Genomic DNA, 5,387 nt, shown 5'->3' with positions numbered 1-5,387 from the left:
GCTTGTGGTGGAGCGTGAAGGGAAACTAGCCTGTGCAGGGGTCACATGGCGAGACAGGAGGACGGAGGGAGGGAGGAGGTGCCACGATCTTTTTAACAACCAGCACTCATCGAACCTATGGTGAGAATTTACTCACCTTCAGGGAAGACGCCAATCTATTCATCTGCCACCATAACCCCAATACCTCCCATTACCCCACCTGGACACTGGGGATCAAATTTCAACATGAGGCTTGATGGGGACAAACAAGTCAAACCATAGCACCCCTTAATCTGTGCACTCCTTCTTTTACAGCACAAGCCTAATGCATGCAAAACAACCACAGATCAAAAGCATTCTCCAAATGACCCTCTTTCATCGTGAAAGGGAGCTTGCTGTTAGCACAAGAGCTAAGCAAGCAACAGCTTTTGGGGAAGTGATAACATCAGGATCTGATAGTGGAGCCCATGCCAAATCTCAGCAGAGAGCCCCAGGGCCTGCAAGGACTGTGCATGAGACTTGGCACTGGTGTCCTCAAGCCACAGAACCATTTCTGGAAAAGCAAATGGAAGCCAGAGGGCAAGGGAGCCAGAACAGCAGTGAGGCAGTGAGGACCCTGAGCTCACCCCACAAGAGCACTCCCCTCCAAGGCAGCACAACAAGTAAGCACAGGCTTTCCACCTCCTTCAGGCCAGATGTTTCTTTCCCCGTTCTAGCTGAGGGCTGAAATATCCCTTAACTAGTTCGGTGAGTGTGTTGTTGGTTACAGCTTCTCTCTATGTTTCTACAGCCCCTACCTCTCATATCCACCTGCTCCAGGGCACACAGCCCCTTCCCTGCAGACTGAGGTCCTGCTGCTGGACTCTGAGTGGCAAAGACTTTAGCATTTTTAGCATCCTGCTACTCAAATCTCAAATTGTGGGCCCTACACCAGCAGCTTCAGCATCACCTGGTTGCTTGTTAGAAATACAGGCTCCATTGCAGACCCACTGAATCCAAATCTGCATTTCAACAAGACCCCAGACAATGGTGAGACAGAGTCAAGTTTGAGATACACTTCTTTTTCAAACTGGGTGTAACTGGAATCACCTGGGGAGTTTTTAAAAATATTGATGCTTACCTCCCACCTCCCAAAATTCTGATCTAACTGACACAGGGTGAGATCAAAGTACTATGGGTTTTAAAAGCTCCTCAGATGATTCGACTGGGGAGCACAGCTTGAGAACCAATGTTTCACTTCTCTCCCACTTGGATCTTCTATCTGTTCATTGATTCTCTTTCCAGTTATTGAACAAAGCAAATTATAAGCTCTCTTTTTCTATTTAATTTTATTTTTAACTTTTATTTTAGATTCAGGGGGTACATGTTTGTTACCTGGATATATTGCATAATTCTGAGGTTTGGGGTATTAATGATCCCATCACCCAGGTAACGCGCATAGTACCCAATCGTTTTTCAACCCTTGCCCCCATTTTTCTTCCCCACTCTAGTAGTCCCCAGTGTTCCCCTCTTTGCATCCGTGTGTACTCAATGTTTAGCTCTCACTTAGAACATGAGGTATTTGGTTTTCTGTTCTTGTGTTTATTTGCTTAGGATAATGGCCTCCAGCTGCATCCATGTTGCTGGAAAGGACGTGATTGTGTTCTTTTTTATAGCCTTGTAGTGGTTCATGGTGTATATGCACCACATTTTCTTCATCCATTGCATCGTTGATGAACATCTAGGTTGATTCCACATCTTTGTTATTGTGAAGAGTGTTGCAATGAACATATGAGTGCATGTGTCTTTTCAATAGAACTTTCTTTACCTTTAGGATATATACCCAGTAATAAGATTGCTGGGTCGAATGGTTAACATTCTGTTTTTAATAAACCAAGTTACAAAAAGATTTTAAATCAAAGCTTGGTGCTGCTAACTCTAATGAGTTCAGAGCTTATATTTTTTATCTTCCATGGAGGTAGGAGGTCTGCAGAAGGTGGTGGCAGACACAGGCCCAGCCCAGGAAATGACAGCTTTTCAACCACATCCTGGTTTCCCCTCCGAGGGCAGAGCAAGGGCTTGTCCTTTAGTATCTGGACAGGAGAATTCTAGGGGCAGAGCAGGCAGTTGACTAGCCTGAAGGGCGTATTGGGCTCCTGGTTAAGAATTGATAACTCCCCAGTGGAGGAGCTAAGCTCCGTCCCTTTTTTTAGATCAAGCCTAGTAGTCATGAACTTCAGATGAACACCCTCAACACCAGCAAGCTCTAGTCACATAAGCATTAGCCCAACCTGGGCCCCCTCCAAGAATGACAATACCAACTGGCAAGAGGCTGGGATCCCAAGAAAGCTGGCAAAAAGGGTTCTGCTTACATCAAAAAAAAGTCCTGCCAGGCACAGTGGCTCATGCCTGTAATCCCAGCACTTTGGGAGGCCAAGGCAGGAGGATCACCTGAGGTTGGGAGTTCAGGACCAGCCTGACCAACATGGAGAAACCCCGTCTCTACTAAAAACACAAAAAAATTAGCCGGGTGTGGTGGTGGGCACCTGTAATCCCAGCTACTCAGGAGGCTGAGGCAGGAGAATCGCTTGAACCTGGGAGGTGGAGGTCGCGATGAGCCGAGATTGTGCCATTGCATTCCAGCCGGGGCAAGGAGTGAAACTCCATCTCAAACAAAAAAAAGTCCAAGAAGGAGGGTGGGAAGCCTCAGCCCAGAGTCTTTGCTGAACATGAGCCCTTTATTGGGCCACAGGGTCCCTCTCAATTCTTAAAGAATAGGCTGCCTGACCAGGGCCTTCCCAGATTTTTGGACCCAAGTAGGCTTAATCTTTTATATGGAAAATTGGCTTATATTATAATCTGAGTAGTTTTATTTATTTATTGTAAAGAAAATTTGCCCCAAAATGGGTGTCTGAAGGAAATGAAAGAAATAAGAGATCTGTCCCCCAGTAATCTTTTTTAAAAGTACAGGTTCTCATCCACCAGGTACATTTGGGAGGAAGAAAGGGGGCAATGCCTCAGAGCGGTTGTATGACCTTCAATGAGTCATCTCCCAGATCTGAGCCTCAGTTTCCCAATATGTAAAATAGGGAGACTCAGTTTCAATTATCTGTAAGGGGCACCTTCCTATTTAAACCATGTGTGGTCCTATCTAAAGGCTGAGGCTTTAATTTTAAACACTTGCAATAACCGCTACAATCCCAAAATTTGGTGACATAGTTCCTCCTGATTGGAACTTGGTCCATATGTCCATCAACTAAGGAATGTGTAGAAAATTCCCGAGAGGATGGTAAGGGAGATAATACAGGCGGGACGGGGTATCATCAGCCCTGACTGTAGGTTGCTGATGCTCTTGTTCCACTTCATGGAGCAACAGAGATGAATGAATCTTTAGAGCCCAGGCCAATCAAGCTTTCACCACAACCTCTCCACCAAAATATGCCCTTTCCAAGGTCACCAACAACTTCACATTGTTAAAACAGTGGCAGAGCTTACCCTTAGCTGACTACATCTCTCAGCAACATTCCTCACTGTTGACCCCTCCAGCATCCTTGAAATACTGTCTTCCTCTGGCTTCCAGGGCACCCCACATGCCTAATTTTTCACCTACTCCTCTGACCACTCCTTCCTGGTCTCCTTTGTTTGTTTCTTCCCACCTCCCCAAATACTTAGTGTTACAGTGCCCCTGGTCTTTAGACCTCTTCTCTTTTCTCTCTATATCTACTCCCCTTGGTGATCTCACCCATCTCATGGCTTTAAAACCACTAATGATTTCCAACATTACATCTCCAGCCCTGACCTCTCCCTGCTACAGCATGTCAAGTGAGCCTCAACTGACCAGAGATGTTTGAGATAAAGGAGCTTGTGTTCCCAGTGCAAGAGAGGGAAAAATCACCTTGAGGCTAGTCAGTTTTTAAAGCTTCCTTTGTAGAGGAGAATGAGTACTTACTGCTTACTAGACAAGCAGCATGTTTTTCAAAAGTCAAAAGGAAGCTTATGAGGAACAAGGTAATACTCTCTAGATAGCTGGCCTTGTCTTAGGCACATTCATTAATTCATTTTGTGCACAGAAATAATATGTCCATGATCCTGGGGGAACCACTCTTTTGAGAGACCTTGTCCTTGGAATTCCTCTGACTCAATATTAGGAGCAAGATAGAGTAAGACACCTATTCTTTCATGTATGCCATATGTGTGAATGAATGAAACAAACACATAGTTCTGCACTGGTTAAAAAAAAAAAACAAAAAGCCCACTAAAAGGCAATGGTATATATTCAGGAATCATATTTTGAAGACCAACTATATCCAAGACTCATGGCAGGTTTTGCATGCCACTGATGCATCTGCATGACCTTCCCAAGGCTATTTGTCACAGCGGCCCCAAAATCCTGGCCTCTATGGGCCTAAGTGTTCTGGAGTAAACAGGCCAGGCCAACACCCCTGAGAAGCAGGGGCTCACCCCATCCTGAGCCACCTTCCCAGTCTCTGAGCAACCTCAGCATCAGTGGCCCTCTGACCCCATCAGCCTGTGTGTCCCTACTTGTCTCAACACATACAATTTTCTTTCTTTTAATTGGCAGATTTTGGAAAACAAGTACATAAGTGAACACAGAGCAAAGTGTTTAGTCTGGGAGCTATTTCTCGGAAGTCTCTGTTGAGAAAGCGTTTCTAGCCCTTCCCCACTTTCATGAGATTAGAGAGATAGGAACAGGTACATGGAGGGAGGGGTCCACACTCTGAAAAACATTTTTGGATCTGATAACCACCCTAATGAAGCCCCAAAGCTATCACCTTTGGATGGGTTTCTCAAACATGGAATTCTACCAGGATTTCTGTCAACAGGCCTCCTAATCCCCTCTCGCCTGCCAAGCCACATGCTACACAAAGGTGAAGAACAAGCAAGGCATTGAGACACGTGTTCTATCCAGCCAGGGGATGCACAACGTCTGCCCACGCAGGCTGCATTATCATCAGCAGGAACTGACAGAGGGGTCTGTTCTCCCCTCTCCAGGCAGTGGAGGTGCGCTTCCCGCCTCTGACCTGTGGCTCAGCCCGGTCTCAGCAGAAATCCTGGGAGAGGTTCCAGCCTTGCTCGCATCCTGCTTTCTGTGCTAAGATCTGGTTGGAATGAAAGATGGTATTTTAGACATGAAGTCCTTGCCCATGCCTATGTCCTGAATGGTACTACCTAGATTTTCTTCTAGGGTTTTAACACCAAAAGCAACGGCAGCAAAAGCCAAAATTGACAAATGGGATCTAATTAAACTAAAGAGCTTCTGCACAGCAAAAGTAACTACCATCAGAGTGAACAGGCAACCTACAGAATGGGAGAAAATTTTTGCAAACTACTCATCTGACAAAGGGCTAATTTCCAGAATCTACAAAGAACTCAAACAAATATACAAGAAAAAAACAAACAACCCCATC

The sequence above is a fragment of the Piliocolobus tephrosceles genome, chromosome 6 (genome assembly GCF_002776525.5).
Source record: "Piliocolobus tephrosceles isolate RC106 chromosome 6, ASM277652v3, whole genome shotgun sequence".
Lineage (NCBI taxonomy): Eukaryota > Metazoa > Chordata > Mammalia > Primates > Cercopithecidae > Piliocolobus > Piliocolobus tephrosceles.
This window is presented reverse-complemented; position numbering follows the sequence as displayed.